We start from the raw sequence: 25040 nt of genomic DNA on the forward strand, positions 1-25040 counted from the left end.
AACGATATTTGGACCAAAGGTGACCAACGCCGCATCTGTTCACGCAGTTTCGTTAAAACTGCCAAGCTTTTGGATGCTGCGACCCCGCTTATGGTTCGGACAAGCAGAAGCACAATTCCACATTTGGCAGATAACCTCGGAGTCCACTCGTTACTACTACGTGCTGAGCTCCCTCGACCAAGAGACTGCTGCACAAGTTGAGGAGTTTATACAGTCGCCCCCAGAGGACGGCAATTACACAGCATTCAAAGCCCTGCTCGTAAGGACTTTTGGACTCTCACAGCACGAACGAGCACGCCGCTTAATGCACCTGGATGGTTTGGGAGACAGGCCGCCGTCAGCATTAATGAATGAGATGCTGGCCCTGGCTGAAGGGCACAAACCCTGCCTCATGTTTGAGCAGGCGTTCCTAGAGCAACTGCCCGAGGACATATGCCTGCTGCTGTCCGACGCAGATTTCAGCAACCCCCGGGAGGTGGCGGCCCGAGCAGATGTGCTGTGGAATGCCAGGAAAGAGAGAGGGGCATCCGTCGCACAGATCACCAAGCCGCGTGCCCAACGACAGACCAGACCAGGCCCGGCAGCAGATCCTACAAAACCCGGTGACGGGAGTGAGGAGCCCAATGAACAATGGTGTTTCTACCACCAGCGGTGGGGCACAGAGGCCCGCCGCTGCAGACCGCCCTGCAAATTCCCAGGAAACGCCAGGGCCAGCCACCACTGATGGCTACGGCAGCTGGCCATCAGGACAGCCTCCTGTATGTCTGGGACAAGCAGTCGGGACGCCGCTTTTTGGTCGACACCGGAGCGGAGATCAGCGTCTTACCTCCAATGAGTTACGACACCCGCAACAGAGAACCGGGTCCCACCCTGAGGGCCGCTAATGGCAGCACAATACGAACCTACGGCACCCGCACGGTGTGGCTACAGTTCAGCTCCAGCCGGTTCACGTGGGACTTCACACTGGCTGCCGTGGCCCAACCACTGCTGGGGGCAGATTTTCTACGAGCCCACAGCCTGCTGGTCGACTTACAAGGGAAGCGATTAGTCCATGCCAAGACTTTTCAAGCGTTCTCCCTGGGTGAAACACAGTTGCCAGTCCCACACCTGGACTCCATCACGCTGTCCGACGATGAATTCACCAGGGTCCTGGCGGATTTCCCATCAGTACTGACACCGCAGTTCACGGCAGCCATGCCCAGACACGGAGTACAGCACCACATCCCGACCCAGGGACCACCCCTCCACGCCCGTGCTCGAAGGCTTCCCCTGGACAAGCTCCGACTGGCGAAGGAGTTCGAGAAGATGGAGGAATTAGGGATCATACGACGGTCCGACAGCCCATGGGCCTCCCCGCTTCACATGGTGCCCAAGGCAACGGGAGGGCTGGAGACCATGCGGTGACTACCGCAGACTGAACGAGGCTACAACGCCAGACCGCTACCCTGTGCCGCACATTCAAGACTTCGCAGCAAACCTACACGGCCCAAGGATCTTTTCCAAGGTAGACCTCGCCCGGAGATACCATCAAATCCCTGTACATCCGGACAACATCCCCAAAACAGCACTTATCACCCCGTTCGGACTTTTCGAATTCCTCCGAATGCCGTTTGGTCTAAAGAATGCCGCACAGACTTTCCAGCGGCAAATGTACGCGGTGGTACGCGACCTGGACTTTGCATTCATCTATTTGGATGACATCCTCTTAGCCAGCAGTAGTCGGCAGGAGCATCTGTCCCACCTCCGCCAGCTCTACTCCCGCCTGAGTGAATTCGACCTTACAATCAATCCATCCAAATGCCAGTTCGGACTCGACACCATCGACTTCCTGGGCCACAGGATTACTAAAGACGGGGCAACCCTGCTGCCCGCCAAGGTAGACACGGTCTGCCACTTCCCCCGACCCAACACAGTCAAAGGCTTGCAGGAATTCGTGGGTATGGCGGACGCACTTTCCAGACCTACCATGCAGGCCCTGTCCCAGGGGGTGGACTATGCAGCGCTGGCAGAGGCACAGCAGGCAGACACTGAGATCCCCAGTTACAGGACTGCAGTCTCCGGTTTACAGCTTCAAGACCTCCCCGTAGGCCCAGGAGAGAGGACCCTACTATGTGACGTAGCTACCGGCCAACCCCGCCCTGTCGTCCCAGCAGCCTGGCGCCGGCGGGTTTTCGAGTCCATTCACAACTTAGCGCACCCCTCCATCAGGACAACCGTCCGGCTGGTCTCCAACAGGTTCGTATGGCATGGACTTCGTAAACAGGTCAGTGAATGGGCCAAAACGTGTATGCAGTGCCAAACGGCCAAGGTGCAGCGGCACACCAAGGCTCCACCGCAGCGGTTCGAACCCACCCGCCAGAGGTTTGACCACATCCATGTGGATATCGTGAGGCCCCTGCCAGTGTCACGAGGAGCGCAGTACCTCCTAACTATGATAGACCGGTTCACCAGATGGCCAGAGGCAGTCCCGCTCAGCGACACCACCTCCAAATCCTGCGCCCGAGCACTGATCGCAACCTGGGTAGCACGCTTTGGGGTACCGGCCCACATTACCTCCGACAGGGGCGCCCAGTTCACCTCCAGCCTGTGGTCGGCTATGGCCAGCCTTTTAGGAACACAGCTACACCACACAACTGCCTACCACCCACAGTCGAACGGACTAGTGGAGCGCTTCCACCGTCACCTGAAATCGGCTCTCATGGCCCGCCTGGAGGGGCCTAACTGGGTGGACGAACTTCCCTGGGTCCTGCTTGGCACCCAAGGAGGATCTACACACCTCGTCGGCCGAGTTGGTGTACGGCGCGCCCCTGGTCGTCCTAGGAGAGTTCATACCAGCCCCAAGGGGGCAAGAGGAAGAACCCACAACAGTCCTGGACAGACTACGAGAGAGGCTCGGTAACCTGGCCCCCATACCCACTTCACAGCACGGACAGAGCCCGACCTGCGTACCCAAAGACCTGCAGAACTGTAAGTTTCTTTTTGTACGACGGGGCGGACACCGGGCACCGCTACAGCGGCCCTACGAGGGACCGTAAAAGGTGATCAGGAACAACGGGTCCATGTTCGTGCTGGACATTGGGGGGAGAGAGGAGGTATTCACGGTGGACCGACTCAAACTGGCCCATGTGGACTTGGCCAGCCGGTCCAGGCTCAGGCACCGCGGCACAGGGGCAGACCTCCCAAACAGGGGCCGATCCAGACTGTGGACATTGGGGGAGGTATCGCCGGTTCTGGGGGGGGGGCGGTTATGTGGCGACCCACTTTCTGGCACACACGAACCGGCTCTCAACAGCGCGCGCAGGCAGAGGGCCGGCAGCAAAAAGGGCGCCAGGCCATCTTCACCAGCAGGGGGAAAATCCCGCACGCAGAAAGGGTCTGGGAATATACATTCCCCACTGTAGTCCCGCCCAGGGAGGGTGGGAACGGGAAGGCTTTAAAGCGGGCCGCGAAGTTTGAATAAATCTCTTTCATTGCAACTCTAACTCACCGACTCTGTGTGGTTATTCTAGCGCTGTGTGTAGCACATCGCAACAATGAGACATTTGTTTCAAGGGAGCAGTCAGCGAGTGGTAATAGAGGGTTGTCTCTCTGAGTGAAGGCCTGTGACAAGTGATATGTCACAGGGATTGGTGTTGGATCAGTTGTTGTTTGTCATTTAGAGCAACAATTTGCATGACAATATGTTAAACTGGATCATCAAATTTGTCTCCATCTTCAAGATTGCTGGTGCAGTGAACACAAGGAAGACTATTAAATCTTGCAGTGGAATCTAAATCAGCTGGCAAATTGGGCTAAAAATGGCAGATGGAATTTAATGCAGTCACGTGGGTGGTGTTGCAGTGCAGTTTTAGAGATCAAACCAAAGTAGGACCTGCATGGTAAGCAATATGGCACTGAGGGGTGTAGGAGAACAGAGGAATCTGGGAATTCAGACCCATACTTCCTTAAAAGTGGTATCACAGGCAGACAGAGTTGTAAAGAAAGCTTTTGGCACATTTGCCTTCATAAATCAAAATATTGAGTACAGAAGTTGGAATGTTGTGTTGAAATTATAAAAGACATTGGTGAAGACTAATTAAGAGAGGAAAGATGTCAGTAAGATTGAAGATGTGCTGAGAAAATTTAGAAGGATGTTCCCAGGACTGGAAGTATCTGGAAAGGTTCAATAGGTTAGGACTTCATTCCCTAGAGCATAAAAGAATGGAGGGGAGATTTGATAGAGATACAGTATACAAAATTATGAGGGTATAGATAGCATAAATGTAAGCAGGCTTTTTCCACTGAGGTTGGATGAGACTCGAACTAGAGGTCATGGGCCAAGTGTGAAAGGCAAATTGTTTACTGGGTACATGAAGGGGAGTTTCTTCACTCAGGATGGTGAAAATGAAAATAGCTGCAAAAATAAGTGGTGGATGTGGGTTAAATTTCAAAATTTAAGAGAAATTTGGATAGGTGCATGGATGGGAAGGGTATGGAGGGCTATGAGCCAGGTGTGGGCGAATGGGATTAGGCAGATTAATAGCTTGGCATGAACAGAATGGACTTAAGGGCCTGTTTCTGTGCTGTAGTTTTCTATCACTCCACATGTGTAGGTCAGGGAAATCGTCAGTTCCCCCAAAAGCATAGAGGAGAGAGAACAAAAGCCAAGGTCACAGTTCACCTTTCTGTGGTATTAGCAATCATCATGGATCTGATCTGTGCAGAAAAACAGCAAACTTGAGCTGCACATCTTGGCTAGCAGATTTGTGTCTAGTTTGTTCTGTGTGATGAGCGTTATCAGTAAAAAAACACATCACCAATTCATTAAAAAAAGGCTTATCAATTCACTGTCATTTCCATCATGTGTTTTATTACCTTAACAGAGGTAAGTGGACAGCTATAATCAGGATACTTATGAGATAAGGTGGCATGCTTAGGTTTTATAGTCCAGCCAATTTTAATCTCCTGTGAGCTTGGTGCAAAGTCACTGATGCACTTTATCCTGTAGAATTTGTGTGTGGCACAAGACAAGAGGCCTGTCAGGAAGGCTCTGAAATCATCCAGTCCACAGGTGATATAAAAGCTTTCAGCAGCAGGTGAACATTGTAAAGCTGTCCAAACCCATAACTTTTGAAAACAAAGGCAACAGACAAGTAGTACATCACCATGTTTCCTTCTTTTCTTTTCCAATATTTTTATTGATTTCTATATAGAAGAAGAGTCCAAGAGAATACAAATTATAAAAAAAGAAATATAATACCAGATACAGTATATTGAATCACATTGACAAACTCCTTAATCTATATTCATTAATATTAATTTGTATATTAGAATATAAATAGATTTATTTAAAAAAGACCTACACCCACTACCAAAGTCGAAGCTGCTTGGGGAAAAGAAAACTTACAGTAACAAAATATGCTATTAACCAACTTCTGTACTTTAACGAGAAGGCAAAGATTATGAAAATAATTTAAAAACAGCCCCCAAAAATTTTGAAAATCTTGGTTAGATTCGGAAATTGAACAACAAATTTTTTCTAAATGAATGCTTCTTAAAGCATTTTCTTAGGTGATAATCTCAAACTCGAATAAGATTTCAGGGCAGAGTAGCGGTTAGCGTGACATTAATAGAGCTTAGGGTATTAATAGGGCATGAGGCTACTTAACAAGATAAGAACCCATGGAATTACGGGAAAGTTACATACATGGGTAGAGTGTTGGCTGATTGGCAGGAAACAGAGAGTGGGAATAAAGGGATCCTATTCTGGTTGGCTGCCGGTTACCAGTGGTGTTCCACAGGGGTCCGTGTTGGGGCCGCTTCTTTTTACATTGTACATCAACGATTTGGATTATGGAATAGATGGCTTTGTGGCTAAGTTTGCTGATGATACGAAGATAGGTGGAGGGGCCAGTAGTGCTGAGGAAACAGATTCTGCAGAAAGACGTGGATAGATTGGAAGAATGGGCAAAGAAGTGGCAAATGAAATACAATGTTGGAAAGTGTATGGTTATGCACTTTGGCAGAAGTAATACACGGGCAGACTATAAATTAAATGGGGAAGGAATTCAAAGTCCTGAGATAGAAACATAGAAACATAGAAAATAGGTGCAGGAGTAGGCCATTCGGCCCTTCGAGCCTGCACCGCCATTTATTATGATCATGGCTGATCATCCAACTCAGAACCCCGCCCCAGCCTTCCCTCCATACCCCCTGACCCCCGTAGCCACAAGGGCCATATCTAACTCCCTCTTAAATATAGCCAATGAACTGGCCTCAACAGTTTCCTGTGGCAGAGAATTCCACAGATTCACCACTCTCCGTGTGAAGAAGTTTTTCCTAATCTCGGTCCTAAAAGGCTTCCCCTCTATCCTCAAACTGTGGCCCCTCGTTCTGGACTTCCCCAACATCGGGAACAATCTTCCTGCATCTAGCCTGTCCAATCCCTTTAGGATCTTATACGTTTCAATCAGATCCCCCCTCAATCTTCTAAATTCCAACGAGTACAAGCCCAATTCATCCAGTGTTTCTTCATATGAAAGTCCCGCCATCCCAGGAATCAATCTGGTGAACCTTCTTTGTACTCCCTCTATGGCAAAGATGTCTTTCCTCAGATTAGGGGACCAAAACTGCACACAATACTCCAGGTGTGGTCTCACCAAGGCCTTGTACAACTGCAGTAGTACCTCCCTGCTCCTGTACTCGAATCCTCTTGCTATGAATGCCAGCATACCATTCGCCTTTTTCACCGCCTGCTGTACCTGCATGCCCACTTTCAATGACTGGTGTATAATGACACCCAGGTCTCGTTGCACCTCCCCTTTTCCTAATCGGCCACCATTCAGATAATAATCTGTTTTCCTATTTTTGCCACCAAAGTGGATAACTTCACATTTATCCACATTAAATTGCATCTGCCATGAATTTGCCCACTCACCCAACCTATCCAAGTCACCCTGCATCCTCTTAGCATCCTCCTCACTGCTAACACTGCCACCCAGCTTCGTGTCATCCACAAATTTGGAGATGCTGCATTTAATTCCCTCATCCAAGTCATTAATATATATTGTAAACAACTGGGGTCCCAGCACTGAGCCTTGCGGTACCCCACTAGTCACCGCCTGCCATTCTGAAAAGGTACCGTTTATTCCCACTCTTTGCTTCCTGTCTGCTAACCAATTCTCCACCCACACCAATACCTTACCCCCAATACCGTGTGCTTTAAGTTTGCACACTATCTCCTGTGTGGGATCTTGTCAAAAGCCTTTTGAAAATCCAAATATACCACATCCACTGGTTCTCCCCTATCCACTCTACTAGTTACATCCTCAAAAAATTCTATGAGATTTGTCAGACATGATTTTCCTTTCACAAATCCATGCTGACTTTGTCCGATCATTTCACCGCTTTCCAAATGTGCTGTTATCACATCCTTGATAACTGACTCCAGCAGTTTCCCCACCACCGATGTTAGGCTAACCGGTCTATAATTCCCCGGTTTCTCTCTCCCTCCTTTTTTTAAAAAGTGGGGTTACATTAGCCACCCTCCAATCCTCAGGAACTAGTCCAGAATCTAACGAGTTTTGAAAAATTATCACTAATGCATCTACTATTTCTTGGGCTACTTCCTTAAGCACTCGAGGATGCAGACCATCTGGCCCTGGGGATTTATCTGCCTTCAATCCCTTCAATTTACCTAACACCACTTCCCTACTAACATGTATTTCGCTCAGTTCCTCCATCTCACTGGACCCTCTGTCCCTTACTATTTCTGGAAGATTATTTATGTCCTCCTTAGTGAAGACAGAACCAAAGTAGTTATTCAATTGGTCTGCCATGTCCTTGCTCTCCATAATCAATTCACCTGTTTGTCTGCTGGGGACCTACATTTGTCTTTACCAGTCTTTTCTTTTTTACATATCTATAAAAGCTTTTACAGTCCATTTTTATGTTCCCTGCCAGTTTTCTCTCAATCTTTTTTCCCCTTCCTAATTAAGCCCTTTGTCCTCCTCTGCTGAACTCTGAATTTCTCCCAGTCCTCAGGTGAGCCACTTTCTCTGGCTAATTTGTATGCTTCTTCTTTGGAATTGATACTATCCCTAATTTCTCTTGTCAGCCACGGGTGCACTACCTTCCTTGATTTATTCTTTTGCCAAACTGGGATGAACAATTGTTGTAGTTCATCCATGCAACCTTTAACTGCTTGCCATTGCATATCTACCGTCAATCCTTTAAGTGTCATTTGCCAGTCTATCTTAGCTAATTCACGCTCATACCTTCAAAGTTACCCCTCTAAGTTTAGAACCTTTGTTTCTGAATTAACTATGTCACTCTCCATCTTAATGAAGAATTCCACCATATTATGGTCACTCTTACCCAAGGGGCCTCTCACGACAAGATCGCTAATTAACCCTTCCTCATTGCTCAAAACCCAGTCCAGAATAGCCTGCTCTCTAGTTGGTTCCTCGACATGTTGGTTCAAAAAACCATCCCGCATACATTCCAAGAAATCCTCTTCCTCAGCACCTTTACCAATTTGGTTCACCCAGTCTACATGTAGATTGAAGTCACCCATTATAACTGCTGTTCCTTTATTGCACACATTTCTAATTTCCTGTTTAATACCATCTCCGACCTCACTACTACAGTTAGGTGGCCTGTACACAACTCCCACCAGCGTCTTCTGCCCCTTAGTGTTACGCAGCTCTATCCATATCGATTCCACATCTTCCTGGCTTATGTCTTTCCTTTCTATTGCGTTAATCTCTTCTTTAACCAGCAACACCACCACACGTCCCCTTCCTTCACGTCTATCCCTCCTGAATATTGAATATCCCTGAACGTTGAGCTCCCATCCCTGGTCACCCTGGAACCATGTCTCTGTTATCCCAACTATATCATAATCATTAATAACAAACTGCACTTTCAATTCATCCACCTTATTACGAATGCTCCTTGCATTGACACATAAAGCCTTCAGGCGCTCTTTTACAACTGTCTTAGCCCTTATACAATTATGTTGAAAAGTGGCCCTTTTTAATGCTTGCCCTCGATTTGTCGGCCTGCCACTTTTACTTTTCTCCTTTGTACTTTTTGCTTCTACCCTCACTTTACACCCCTCTGTCTCTCTGCACTGGTTCCCATCCCTCTGTCGTGAACTAACCTCCTCACGCCTAGCCTCTTTAATTTGATTCCCACCCCCCAACCATTCTAGTTTAAAGTCACCTCAGTAGCCCCCGCTAATCTCCCTGCCAGGATATTGGTCCCCCTAGGATTCAAGTGTAACCCATCCTTTTTGTACAGGTCACACCTGCGCCAAAAGAGGTCCTAATGATCCAAAAACTTGAATCCCTGCCCCCTGCTCCAATCCCTCAGCCACGCATTTATCCTCCACCTCATCGCATTCCTACTCTCACTGTCGCGTGGCACAGGCAGTAATCCCGAGATTACTACCTTTGCTGTCCTTTTTCTCAACTCCCTTCCTAGCTCCCTATATTCTCCTTTCAGGACCTCATCCCTTTTCCTACCTATGTCATTGGTACCTATATGTACCACGACCTCTGGCTCCTCACCCTCCCACTTCAGGATATCTTGGACACAATCAGAAATATCCCGGACCCTGGCACCAGGGAGGCAAACTACCATCCGGGTCTCTGGACTGCGTCCACAGAATCACCTATCTGACCCCCTTACTATCGAGTCCCCTATCACAACTGCCCTCCTCTTCCTTGCCCTACCCTTCTGAGCTACAGGGCTGGACTCTGTGCCGGAGGCATGGCCACTGTCGCTTCCCCCGGGTAAGCTGTCCCCCCCAACAGTACTCAAACAGGAGTACCTGTTAAGGGGCACAGCCACCGGGGTACTCCCCATCACCTGACTTTTCCCCTTCCCCCTCCTAACCGTGACCCACTTGTCTGCCTCCCGTGGCCCCGGCGTGACCACCTGACTTCCACTCCTCTCTATCACCTCCTCACTCTCCCTGACCAGACGAAGGTCATCGAGCTGCAGCTCCAGTTCCGTAACGCGGTCCCTTAGGAGCTGCATCTCGATGCACTTGGCGCAGATGTAGACGTCCGGGAGGCTTGGAGACTCCAGGGCCTCCCACATCCGACACCGAGAGCAGCAAACTGCCCTCACAGTCATAATGCCCCTCTCCTCAAATAACAACAGAAAATGAATGTCAACGGGACTTGGGAGTCCACGTACAGGATACCTTTAAGGTTAACCTCCAGGTTGAGTCAGTGGTGAAGGTGGCGAATGCAATGTTGGCATTCATTTCTAGAGGAATAGAGTATAGGAGCAGGGATGTGATGTTGAGGCTCTATAAGACACTGGTTAGACCTCACTTGGAGTACTGTGGGCAGTTTTCGTCTCCTTATTTAAGAAAGGATGTGCTGACATTGGAGAGGGTACAGAGAAGATTCACTAAAATGGTTTCAGGAATGAGAGGGTTAACATATGAGGAACGTTTGTCCGCTCTTGGACTGTATTCCTTGGAGTTTAGAAGAATGAGGGGAGACCTCACAGAAACATTTCGAATGTTGAAAGGCATGGACAAAGTGGATGTGGCAAAGTTGTTTCCCATGATGGAGGAGTCTAGTACAAGAGGGCATGACTTAAGGATTGAAGGGCGCCCATTCAGAACAGAAATGCGAAGAAATTTTTTTAGTCAGAGGGTGGTGAATCTATGGAATTTGTTGCCACGGGCAGCAGTAGAGGCCAAGTCACTGGGTGTGTTTAAGGCAGAGATTGATAGGTATCTGAGTAGCCAGGGCATCAAAGGTTATAGTGAGAAAGCGGGGGAGTGGGACTAAATGGGAGAATGGATCAGCTCATGATAAAATGGCGGAGCAGACTCGATGGGCCAAATGACCTACTTCTGCTCCTTTGTCTTATGGTCTAAATAGCAGGATTCTTGGTAGTGTGGAGGAGCAGAAGGATCTGGGGGTACATGTCCACAGACCCCTGAAAGTTGCCTCACAGGTAGATAGGGTAATTAAGACAGCTTATGGTGTGTTAGCTTTCACAAGTCAAGGGATAGAGTTTGAGAGTCACGAGGTAATGATGCAGCTCTATAAAACTCTGCTTAGGCCACACTTGGAATACTATGTCCAGTTCTGGTCGCCTCACTATAGGAAGGATGTGGAAGTACTGGAAAGGGTAGAGGAGATTTACCAGGACGCTGCCTGGTTTAGAGAGTATGCATTATGATCAGAGATCAAGGGAGCTAGGGCTTTACTCTTTGGAGAGAAGGAGGATGAGAGGAGACATGATAGAGGTGTACAAGATAATAAGAGGAATAGATAGAGCGGATAGCCAGTGCCTCTTCCCCAGGGCACCACTGCTCAATACAAGAGGACATGGCTTAAAGGTAAGGGGTGGGAAGTTCAAGGGGGATATTAGAGGAAGGTTTTTTACTCAGAGAGTGGTTGGTGCGTGGAATGCACTGCCTGAGTCAGTGGTGGAGGCAGATACACTAGTGAAGTTTAAGAGACTACCAGACAGGTATATGGAGGAATCTAAGGTGGGGGGTTATATGGAAGGCAGGGTTTGAGGGTCGGCACAACATTGTGGGCCGAAGGGCCTGTACTGTGCTGTACTATTCTATGTTCTGTGTTATGTTCTATAATATCCTGTAACGTTTGAGCATGATTCGGCGGAACAGCATCCTTCCATTTAAACAAAAGTGTCCTCCTAGCCATAAGAGATAAAAGCCAAAATGTGCAAAACAGATGTCTTCAAAATGATATCTTTCTTTCCTTCCAACAACACCAAATAGGGCAGTCAAAGGATTAGGCGTAAAATTTACTTCAAAATACAGAGGAAGTTTGGAATACTTTCTTCCAATATTTTCCAAGACTTGGACATGTCCAAAACATATGAATAAATGAAGCTTCTCCATTGTTACACCTATCACAGTAGGGAGATATAGCCATATAAAAATGAAATAACTTATCCTTGGTCATATAAGCTCTATGAACCACTTTAAATTGTATGAGAATGATGAGCACATAACCAATTTAAAAATCTCATTCCAAGTTTCTTCAGAAATTGAAGTCTGTGAATCATGTTCCCAAAGATTTTTGATTTTGTCTAAAGAATCATTACTCATTCCCAACAACATATCATAAATATTGGATATTGAACCATTATAAAATGATTTCATATTTAGAATTTCATCCAATACGTTCTTATTGGGACCATTAGGAAATGTATATAATTGAGATCGCAGAAAATCTCTAATTTGTAAGTACCGAAAAAAATGGGTTTTTGGTAAACTATATTTATTTGACAATTGTTCGAACAAAGAAAGACTTCCTCCAACAAACAGATCCCAGAAACATGCAATGCCCAATCCTTCCCATTGCTTAAAAACTACATCAAACGTAGAAGGCTTAAAAAAAAATTAAAAATGGGACTAGAAAGGGAGAATCTCAATAAACCAAACTGTTTTCTAAATTGTATCCAAATCCTCGAAGTATGTTTGACTACCACATTTTCAGTTATCTTACTTAAGGATAAAGGAAGTGAAGATCCCAGAAGAGAGATAATAGTAAATTTATTAACCAAGTTAGCTTCTAGAGAAACCCACCCGGGACAGTCATGATTAATATAGTATAACCAAAATGTGTGATTCCATATTTTAGCTGCCCAGTGATAAAACTTAAAATTTGGTAAATTTTAACCTTCATTCTTTTTTAACTTTCTGGAGATGGACTTTATTATATTTCTTTCTTAATTCACACACCACTCTGTCTAGAGCCAAGTCTGACTGCATCAAGATCTGGAATTTTCACCCTATCAACCCTACAAGGAGGGAACAAGGAGGCAGCTCCCATCTTTTTATGTGCAGTTAAGGCTGGGTATATCAGTGTTGATTAACAAGAAATTATTTTAAGAAATACTATTCTTAGTGATGGTGCATTCATGTTTAAAAATTCTACTCAGATAAACACAACATTTGGGTTGTGAAGAAACTATTCCAGCTTCAGAAGGTTTGTAAGGATGAACATGTTTTGGAGGAAGACGAGTTTATGATAGAGACCAAAAACTACTGTTCCTCCACATTTTCTTGTTTGAAGTAGCTGCTGATCTAATACTGGACATCAGACAAGCAGTGAGAGAATGCACTTCTCTAAAGGGTAGCACTGAGGCAGAGCCAAGTAGCACCAGTGTAGAGATAGACTTTTAATCAGGTCACAAAGAGGCAGCATGCTAATGAGAAGTAGGAACAGAGCAAGGGTAAATTTTGAAAGAATTCCAGAGATAGCATGATACCTTCGGGGCAGCGGAAGCATAGCGGTTAGCATAATGCTTTACAGTGCCGGCATTTGGCAACCAGGGTTCAATTCTGGCTGCTGCCTGCAAGAGGTTTTTCTCTCCATGACCGCATGACTTTCCTCCTTTCTTCTCCCATCTTCCAAAGATGTACAGGTTAAGGTTCAGGGTTAGCAAATTGTGGGCCTGCAATTTTAGCGTTAGAAGTACGGGGGCTCTTGTGAACTGCCCCCAGGATATTCTGACTGCTGGTCATTGATGCAAATGATCCATTTCACCATGTATTTTTGATGTACATGGGTAAGGAAAATGTTTATTGTATATGGTAAAATAAAATGGCAGCATCTATAGAAAAAAAGTACAGTCGATGTTTTGGGTCAAGACCCTTCAGCAGGACTGGACTGGGTTTGTTTTGAGAATGTACAAAACTAGTCTTCTGCAGTGTTTTGAGAAAGTCAAGGAAATACAAGTCTGCAGACATAATAGTGGAGAGTTGTGAAAAACATGTTGGTCTGGACTGAAGGTCATAAGAGATAAGGGGCAGCAGCTGGTACCACCAAGGGATGGGAAATTACCACTGAAAGGGGTTTTTAAAAAGGACATTAAAGGGAGTACTTTGTTTGTGTAGGGGGAAAAGATTTGTTTTAGGCTAGGTCACAGCCAGTGCTAAAATAGGGAACAGGAGACACAGAAAGATGGTTGGTCTGTGGCTCCCTACAACATTGCGGAGATCAGCTTGTTTAGTGCATGGTAAGTATTAATTTGGTTTATGTCCTACTACTCCTGAGATGTTTGTTTTTCCTTATGTATTACAACTGTGCCAGTTATAATGAAGTGTTTTCTTGTGGTTGAAAATCTGTGGTGTCTCTCTTGTTTGTGGATTCATATGTAACTGCCCAGAACTGAAAAAGAACACAACGAATTTTAAGAAAATTTTCATTACAGAACATGATAAAAAAAGCTAATATCTTTAATCTTCTTTCAGGTAAATGTCGTGGAAAGAAGAAAGAGAGCCATGGTTTAGTTAATGAAGAAGGATGTAACCAAGAAACACACAATTGCACAAAAGCCGATTATTGTAAGAGGAAGCTAGACACAGGTATTAAAAACTACAAATAGGATGAGAAGAAAAATTACCATGGTCAAAATTCACAAAGAATGAAGTTCATAGTCTTGAGAAAGGCCTTATCAGGATCTCATGATACAAAACCAGATTGAGGAGACTAATGTAGAAATATGAGAAAGATATGCAAATATTTAGCTGGTGTCAAACTGTTCTGAGACTTTGGATCAAAGGTCAAGGTGGCGATGGGCAGCTTTGCAAAGATAGAGGTCAAGAATCATTCTCTTGAAGAATGGTGACTGTGAGGCCAAGCCATGCACACCACAAGGCCAAGCTGAGCCTCCTGTGACAACTGCCAAAAATTCGCTACCTTCTCGCTGAAGCTATTCCTCCTCCTTGTTGTTCTAAATGGGTGCCCCTCTGGTCCTAGACTCCCACATCAAACTCTATCGATGCCTTTCAATATTTGACAGGTTTCAATGAGATCCTCCTCATTCTTCCAAATTCCAGAGGGTACAGGCTCAGAGCCTTCAATCACTGCTCATGTGATAACCCTTTCATTCCTGGAATCATTAACATAAACCTCCTGTAACCGTCTTCAATCTCAGCATATCCTTTCTTAAATAAGATCCCAAAACTGCTTGCAATACTCCAAGTGAGGACTCACCGGTCTCTTAGACTGCTTCTGCAATACATTCTTGCAATTGTAGACCTGTTGAACTGAATGCTAACATTGCATTTACCTTACTCACCACCAATTCAACTTGCAAATTAACTTGGAGAATCCTGCACGAGGACTCCCAAATCACTTTGCATGTTGGATTTTAAAAATTTTCTCACCATTTAAAAAATAGACTACGCTTTATTTCCTCTTTCCAAAATGCATGCATACACTTCCCAACACTGTGTTCCATCTGCCACTGCTTTGTCAGTTCTCCTAATCGAAGTCCTTCTGCAGCCTTTCTGATTCCTTAACACTACCTGACCCTCCATCTATCTTTGAATTGTCCATAAACTTGGCCACAAAGCTATCGATTTCATCATCCAAATTGTTGACATACGAGGTAAAAATGCTAGTCACTGGCAGCCAGTCTGAAATGGATTCATTTATCCCCATTCTGCCTCCAGCCAATCAACCAATGCTCCTTCCATACTAGTATCTTTCCAGTAAGACCCTGGGCTCTCATCTTGTATCACAGCCTTATGTGTGGCACCTTTGAAAATCCAAGTACATGACATTCACTGACTCTCCTTCATCTATCCTGCTTGTCGTTTCTTCAAAGAATTCCAACAGATTTGTCAGGCAAGTTTTTCCTCCCTTAAGGAAACCATGCTGACTTTCCCATTTTGTCATGAGCCTCCAAGTACTACAAACCCACATCGTTAATAATCAACTCCAACATCTTCCCAACCACTGCGGTCAGACTAACTGGCCTATAGTTTCCTATCTTCTGCCTCTCCGCCTTCAAGAGTGGAGTGATATCTGCAGTTTTCCAGTATTCTGGATCCATGCCACAATCCAGTCTTCTTGAAAGATCATTACTAATACCTCAACTACCACTTTCAGAACCCTGGGATGCAGTCCATCAGGTCCAGGTGAATTCTCTACCTTTAGACTTTCAATTTCCCAAGCACCATCTCCCTGGTAAGAGCACTTACACTCACATCTGTCTGTTGACACTGTCGAACTTGCGATATACTAGTAGTGTCTTCCACGGTGAAGACTTTTGCAAAATACATATTCAGTTCATTTGCCATTTCCTTGTCCCCCTGCGCCACTTCCTCAGTCATGCGTTCATCTGCCAAATCATCCTATTCTTGCTCTCACTGGCAGGTGTTACTGGCAGCAAACCTAAGATTGTTACCGTGGATTTTCTCCTTTTCAGCTTTCTACCTAGTTCTTTAAATTCTCTCTTTAGGTCCTCCTTTTATGTACCAGGATGTCTGGCTGCTCACCCTCTGCCATTAGAATGTTGTGAACACAATCCAAGACATCCCTGACCCCGGCACCTGGGAGGCAATATACCAGCTTGGTCTTTCTATCACATCCACAGACATTCTGATCTATTCCTCTAACTTTGGAATCTCCTGTCACCACTGCATTCATCTTCTGGCCCCTTCTCTTCTGAGCAACAAGACCAGACTCAGTGCCAGAGACCCTTTCTTATTGACACCACCTAGTAGTTTGTCACCACCAAATGTATGCAAAACGGTGTACATGTTATTGAGTGGAATGCTTGCAGTAGTACTCCGTACTGGCTGTCTATTTCCCTTCCCTCTCCTGACAGTCACCTATTCACCTGCTTCTTGCAGTCTAGTGGTGACGACCTTCCTGTATCTGTCAGCTCCTTGGTTTCCATGATGAGCCGAATGTCATCAAGTTGCAGCTCCAGTTCTTTAATTACATAGAAAGCATGGCATTACCTCTACTTCCTTAGAAGTTAGCCAAGATTCAGCATGATATCTAAAACTTTGACAGACTTCTACAGGTGTGTGGTGGAGAGTTCATTGACTTGTTTCATTAAGACTTGATATGGAAACACCAATGTCCTTGAACAGAAAATGTGACAAAAAGTAATGGTACAGCCCAGTATATCATGGGTTAAAACCACCATTGAGAACATCTACAAAGAGCACAGTTGCAGTGACACAGCAGCCATTATTGAGGACTCCCACCAGCCAGACCATCCTCTCTTTTCACTGTGTTGCCATCAGGAAGGTAGTAGAGGAGCCTCAGAAGCCACACCATCTGGTTAAGGAACAGTTATTACTCAATTACTGGGCTCCTGAACAAGTGGGGATAACTTTATTCAACCCATTACTAAACTGTGCCCATAAGCTATTTACTCACTTTCAAGGACTCCCCATCTCATGTTCTCAATACTTTTTTCTTTCATATTTGCAGTTTGTTGTCCTTTGTATATTGGTTGCTTTCTCATGCAGTCTAACCTCAAACAAGGAGTTAGAGTCAGGGAATTGAGGAGTTTGGAAGTGGTGTAGAAAAGGAATTAACTCTTGGTCTGCCCTGGTCATATTAAATGAGGCATCAGCCTTGAGGGATCAAGTGGTCTATTCCTTCTCCCTTTCCCCTGCAAAATGAGGGAAGGATAGAGAGATACATTTGTTGCATTGGACTTGGAAGGAAGGTTTAGGGAGCAACAATTCAATTGGAATAGAATCAAGACAACAGTAGATGGTTCTCATTGAGAAGAGGGCAAGCCAAATAGTGTCCCAGAACAATACACAGAGGTAGAATAACAGGTATGATCTTGTGGACCGTCATCCAAGGCATTGACTTCAGATACTAAAAAGCAGCCTGAAGTTATTGAGGGATACATGACAGACAGAAGTAGGGTAGGGTTACATGGGTGGTGCAGATGGAAGTATAGAGATACTGTATATGGTGGACAAAGATTGAATCTAATCAGAAAAAGAAATAGTGAAGTGTTCAATGAACACCAAAGGCTATGAGCTGAAATGCAGCATCTGAAAGGACAACGGATATACGACCATAAGTCTTAGAGATGGTAAGTGTCTAAAATAAATGAATTGGATCAGTACGTAATGGATAAAATTGCAAAGTATGAGGCAGGGTGAATGAGATAACTTTTTCAACAGGCTGGCATAAAAACAAAAGTCCCCAAGACCTTATTTTATTTTGAAAAATTTACTGATACAATGAATTTGTAGAAACCCAGTTCTGTCAGCAATGGCTCTGTCAGTGGCAATGACTTCTTTGACAGCAAGTTAAAGTCAGACTGTAGACACTGGAGTAGCTAATTCCATGACAGTCAACTGTTACAGTGAATCACTTTCACAAAGTGTCATTAGATGAGACCTGGCACTGAAGCTCCGTTGGATCCCTCAGGTGGACAGAACAAATGCTTGGCTGCAGTTTGGAGGAAGGGTGGGTGAGTTTTCCCCTTGACCCAGTAAACATTAGTTCCTGCATTTAATCATTTTACTTATTTGCTAGTGGTGGGAATCACTGTCCGCTGTAGCTCCTGCATCTGAATTCAAGATTCAGCATTCTGTACTGTCATTCATCAGAACTCAAGTGCAAAGGAGAACAAAATGATTGTAACTGTGGATCTGATGCACACAATAAGCATAAAGAACACAAAATCACAATAAATATATACAAATACATAAGATTAGCTTATATACCCACACTGATTGCATGTATACAAAAAGTGTTGCTCGGTACTAAGAACATCTATACACAAGGTGACTGACAGGAAATTATATAGTAGTAGTGGGATAGATTATTGGGTGGAAATGTTAATCAGTCTGTTGGCTTGGGGAAGTAACTTTTTTTCAGTCCAATGGTCCTGGTGTGGAAGCTGCCTAGCCACTTCCCTAATGGGAGTGGAACAAACAGTACTTGATCAGGCTGGGTGGGATCCTTTGTGATATGGTTGACCTTTTTCCAGCACCTTCCTGCATATACACTCAGTGGCCACTTTATTAGGTACACCTGTCCACCTGCTCACAATTCCAAATATCTCAGACAATCACGTGGCAGCCACTCAATGTATAAAAGCATGCAGATGTGGTCAAGAGATTTAGTTGTTATTTAGACCAAACATGAGAAAGAAATGTGATCTCAAGTGATTTGACTGTAGAATGATTGTGGGTGCCAGACAGAGAGGTTTGAGCATCTCACAACCTGCTCATCTCTTGACATTTTCCACATACAACAGTCTCCAGAGTTAACCGAAAATGGTGCAAAAGATGACAAAAAACATTGTTAGTGGCAGTTCTGTAGGCAAAAGGGCCTTATTAGTGAGAGAGAGGTTGGCCAGACTAGTTGAAGCTGATAGGAAAGTGCCAATAATTCAAATAACCTCTGTTGTGTCGAATAGCAGTTCTGAATGCACAACACATTGAACTGTGAAGTAGATGGGTTACAGCAGCAGATCATGAACATACAGAAATACACTCAGGGTTACTTTATTAGGTTCCTCCTTTACCTAATAAACTGGCCACTGGGCGTATAAATGCAAGTCCTCTTTTTCTTTAAAGATTGCAAAAGTTGAAATTCAGAACCAGCAAGATGAATTGATTGAACCAGAATTGCTGTTATTTGTGCCTTGTCACATATACAAGCTGCTGATTACATTGAGCCTCTGCCCATCACCACTGTTGACAAGGATTGCTGTGCTCTACATGCCACTGAGACACAACAGTGTTCACACCAAAGGATTGATGATGTGTCTACAAGATTTCCCAGCAGCAGTCACTCATTGTTGATGACTGCAACACCCTGGGGCAATGATATATGATCCTTTAATGTGTTATCATATCATTTTTCTCAGTGGCTTTGATCAGCAAGGGAGGTCACAAAATAACTCATTAAGGCCATTTTCATTACATGCTACAAATAGTGCATAGCTTTTAAATGCAGAGAGCTTCTGACATGGTAAAACTCTGCATGCAAAATAGGTCACAGAAGGGCAAGGAATGATGCATACTAAGAAAGCAATGCAAAATTCTAAAGACAATTAACCATTATATGGTAGGAGAGGGTAGATAAAATTAGCGGAATGCTGGTAATAAATTGAATATATTTCACACCTTAAACAGTCATAAATACTTCAAATGGGAAAAGGGGCATTGTTGTCCCTGACAGAAAGAATGGCTTTGTTCATGATAAGTTGTAATGATAATGAAAAGCAAGATACAGCAGGTTGCTGTAAATCTGAAAGATAAAGAATGCCGAAAATAATTGGCAGCATCTGTGAAAACAGATGTGTTAATGGTTCAGCTTGATCACCTTTCATCAGAATTAGAAAAAGTTACAAAAATGGACCAAAATTTCTGCTGTACAGAAACAATGTAGGGTCAGAGAGAATAAAAAGGGTCTGTGACAGGAAAAGTTGAATACCACAAGTGTCTCTGGTGGAAATTATGAAGAGTATACCTTGTGACGACCTTAAGACCACATGTCATGGGGCAGAATTAGGCTGTTGAGCCCATTGTGTCTGCCCCAACATTCCATCATTGCTGATTTATTATCCCCCACAACCCCATTCTTTCCATAACCTTTGACACCCTTACGAGTCAAGAATCTATCAACATCCCCTTTAAAAAACCCAATGACATGTTTTAAGATGATCCTACTGAGCACAGCACCTCTTTTACCTCAGGCAGTTGAAGTAGTTCGGCATGAGTCTCCAAGTCTGAAGGACTTTCTACAGGGGCACAATTGACAGCATCTTGACAGGCTCTGTCATTGCCTGGTAGAAGAACTACGTTACTCTCAATTGCAGGACTCTGCAGAGAGTGGTGCAGACAGCCTAGTGCATCCATGAGTGTGAACTTCTCACTATTCAGGACATTTACAAAGACAGACGTCTAAAAAGGGCACAGTGGATCATTGAGGACCTGGATCACCCCAGCCACAATCTGTTCCAGCTGCTACCATCTGAGAAATGGCACTGCAGCATTAAAGCCGGGACCAACAGATTCTGGGACAACTTCCACCAGGCCATCAGACTGATTAATTCACGCTGACACAACTGTATTTCTAAGCTATATTGACTGTTCTGTTGTATATCTTACAGTATGTACCATTTACTACAAATTACTACAATTTGCACATTGCACCTTCAGTCGGAGACAAAGATTTTTACTCGTAGAAGGATGTAAGAAATAAAGTCAATTCAATTCAAGCAGTGTGACAGCCTACTGATGTTTCACAAGGCAAGAATTATGATTAAATGCTTTACTGATAACACTTTTCCATGGTAAATTGTGGAAAAATATCTCCGCAAACATTGAAGAAGCGAGCGGAGGTGAGGCTGACGCAAGGGTTGGAGCATGGCATGTTCGAGGATATCTGGTCAAAGCAAGGTCGAGGCATGTTCAAGACAGAGTCAGAGTTGGAGTGAACTCATTGAAAAGGAACGGTGCAGGGAAGTTTTGGAGCCCATCCACCTAAACTGGGAGCGAGGTTGGATTGTTTTAAGAGCCAAGTTGATGTGGAAAGCTCAAATATGGCCACATGCTGGGAGGTGGGTTACAGGTACAGAACGCATCACTGTGGTGGGAGCCCAGGTCCTAGTGAGGGGGCGACACCAAGAGTTGGACCAATTCTGCTTGGTCTTCCATGACATTTACTCCTCTCCCTGCATGCTGAGGCTGTGAGACTGCTTTGGCTGTTTCAGGCTTTGTATCCATGAGTTTCACAGTGATATCCCCCCCGCTGTGTTGAACTGACATTGAGGCTATGGGCCTGCTCCAACTGCTCCAGCTTCCAGGTCTATGGGCTCAATTTGGCTCTGCATGCTGATAGTTACTTTTATTGTTTACGTGATTTGTGTTTTATTTTCTCTCCCTCTCTCTCTGCATTGGGTTTTGGTCTTTTTTTTAAATTAAGGTCTTTCTGATTTCTTGTTTTGGGGCTGCCTGTCAGCAGACAAATCTCAAGGTTATATACTTTATACGTACTTTGATTAAAAAAATGTACTTTGAACTTGGCCTCCAGTACAGTCTTTGGCAATGAATGTCAAGATGCACCATTCTGGGTAAAGAAATTCTTCCACATCTCTACTCTAATGGCACGTCCTTCCATTTTGAGGCTGTGCCCTCTGTCCCTAGTCTTCCTCACTATAAGGAACATCCTCTTCCCATCAATCCTTTCAAGTTCAAGTAGATGTATGATCAAAGAATGCATAAATTATACAACCTTGAGATTTGCTTGCTCAATGTTTTGTGGAAACTCTAAGGTAACCATTAACTTGGATCTCACAGCTGAACAATTCCTTTTCCCCCCTTATCGATGGCCTTTTTTTTAAAAAAAACAGGATTGGCGAGAGGACAGAGACTTAGCAAGATTGACATGTATTGAGGAAACTTGCAGATGCATGCAGAGCCAGAGTCACAGGAACTGTTGACCATAGTGACCTCAAAAGGAACATTCAGGTACGAAAGCTTCCATTTGGCTTCACTTTGGCTCCCGCACTTTTTCAGGGAGCAAGGGACCAGATATTGAGCGGGTTGACAGGGGAGCAATTCTATTTGGTTAACTTATTCATTATAGTGAAAAATTAGTATTAAAACCTGCAAAACTAGGATGCTAAATTACAAAGTCTCAAGCAATATTGTCTAAGGGTCTGGAAGGACAAGTGAGAGTTCTCTCAAAGTTCAATTGAATATTTGGCCATGTGTTTGACAACTCAGGGCTTCACAAGGCACAATCAAAGGTGAAGGCAATTGTGATGGGACACTACAGAATGCAAGTCAATTTAGATCTTTCATAGGGTTGCTAATGTACTACACAAAATTTATTCAGTAGACGACAAATCACCGCACCTTGACATCAATTTTTGGTCCACATGCAGGCATTCCTTCCTTGGCTACTAGTTGAATACAACATTGGGCTCTGTTACCGTCTGCACATCAGTACAGTATAAAGCACAGGAGGTTCGAGCATCATTCAAATGCTGATCGTCTATCCAGAATTCCCTTAACTGTTTCAGCCCCAGAGCAACCCTTGAAACGTTCTGTCTGCCAGAGAAAGCAGGATCTCCCAGTGGCCGCACATTTTAATTCCACATCCCATTCTGATATGTCTATCCACGGCCTCCTCTCCTGTCAAGATGAAGCTACACTCAGGTTGGAGGAACAACACCTTATATTCCGCCTGGGTAGCCTCCAACCTGATGGCATGAACATTGACTTCTCTAACTTCTGTTAATGCCCCACCTCCCCTTCGTACCCCATCCCTTATTTATTTTTTTCTTTCCCCCTTTTCCCCCCCTCTTTTTTCTCCCTCTGTCTCTCTCACTATACCCCTTGCCCATCTTCTGGGTTTTCTCCCCCCCCCTTCCTTTCTCCCTAGGCCTCCCGTCCTATGATCCTCTCGTATCCCTTTTGCCAAACAACTTTCCAGCTCTTAGCTCCATCCCTCCCCCTCCTGTCTTCTATCATTTTGGATCTCTCCCTCCCCCTTTCAAATCTCTTACTACCTCTTCTTTCAGTTAGTCCTGACGAAGGGTCTCGGCCCGAAACGTCGACTGTACCTCTTCCTATAGGTGCTGCCTGGCCTGCTGCATTCACCAGCATTTTTTGTGTGTGTTGCTTGAATTTCCAGCATCTGCAGGTTTCCTCGTGCGAACCCCCGAAAGAGATCTGTTACTTCAAGGGAGTACCTACAGCTCCAATAACTGTGGCGTATGTCTGGAAGCAAATATGTACTGACCATGTTCTATCTAGAGTGGTTAACATAGTAACTCACGAATGGAAAGGAGACCCAACCATAGAATTAAGGTATGATGGAAGGAATTCCTAGTGCAAGCAGGATGTTTACTATGGAGCAATTGTGTTGTCATTCCTCCTCCATGAAGAAAGTAAAACTCTGCAGGATACTGGCATAGTGTAGATGAGAACAAAATCACATGCTGCTGCTTCACGTGACCAGGATTGGATGCAACCATTGATGAGATTTGCCCAAGTGCAGTGCAGAACTATCACAGCAGGAGAGAGGGTACTTGCCTGGAACTACGTCTCTGGAGCAAAGTGGATACCTGCAACAGAGGTAGCACAATCTGGTCCTGTGTCACACACAGTGGAAACTAGTAACCACAACATCTGAAGAAAGCATGTTGATCAGCTGTTGCCCACTTCTGAGGCTACTGAAAACCAACTCAAATTGACCAATCCAGATCCAGCTATAGAAATGCAACAGGATTCTGTGACAACGATTGCAGAACCTCTGTTAATATCAAATGACACAGCCAATGCTCTCCCATCATCTGTGCTTTCTGAAGTGTCTCCTATTGACAGTGCAGTACCTAACCTAAGATCTATACATTAACCACCAAGAGATAAAATGACTTGTCCATCCTCGGGTCATCAAAACCCTCACAGTTACACGTGGCATCCAGACAGATTGAATCTATAGTTTAGCGACTAACCCTTAACGCCTGGGGCAGAATAATCCCTTGGGTTATGCCTGGGAATAAGGCAGTCTACTTTCCTAGACTAGTTTAGAAAAAAAAATGTTTTTGTTGTTGTTTGAATGTGATGATTATTCCGTTGCATGATAATAGTTTACCAGCTGGTCTGTGTATGGGTAGCAGGAGAAACCTTTAAAAAGGGGGGGGGGGGGGGATATGTTATGTATTCATGTATATTTTAACCCTTAAAGTTGCAGTCAAGTTTCCTTTAGTGTTACGTAATGAATGTAATGTGACAGGGCATTCTGGGTAGATGACTTACAAACAAAATAAACAGCTGCACGTTTGTTCCTCACCGCTCCATCTCTTGTGTGTTATTCATGGTCACCTGGCTTCTCAGTACCACAAACATGACCAAAGAACTAGCAGAAGATGATGACACGTACAACATCCTCCCCATGTTAAATAAAGTCATACATTAGTGTTCTCCATTAAGGGAATCCATCTTAACATCATGAACCAAGTCATATGGGTATCAGCAAGTGGCAACAGAAGCAGGATCGTGAGGTCTTGGAACTCCCTCAGAATATGTGGATCCTGGATCGGCCTCTATATCCACCTGAAGACCCAACCAATAGACAACCCTTTCGGAGAATATCATATTTGATTCAAGAGATTGCTCTAATACCACTATTTAATCTTCATTTTTCCTATCCTCTGCTGACTCTTCCAGCCATTCCACAACCCAAGCAAGATGTCCACCACCTGACATGTGGTCTCTTTGAAAGTCCTGAAGGACAATGTCCTTGAGCACCAGA

The sequence above is a fragment of the Mobula hypostoma genome, chromosome 2 (genome assembly GCF_963921235.1).
Source record: "Mobula hypostoma chromosome 2, sMobHyp1.1, whole genome shotgun sequence".
Taxonomy (NCBI): domain Eukaryota; kingdom Metazoa; phylum Chordata; class Chondrichthyes; order Myliobatiformes; family Myliobatidae; genus Mobula; species Mobula hypostoma.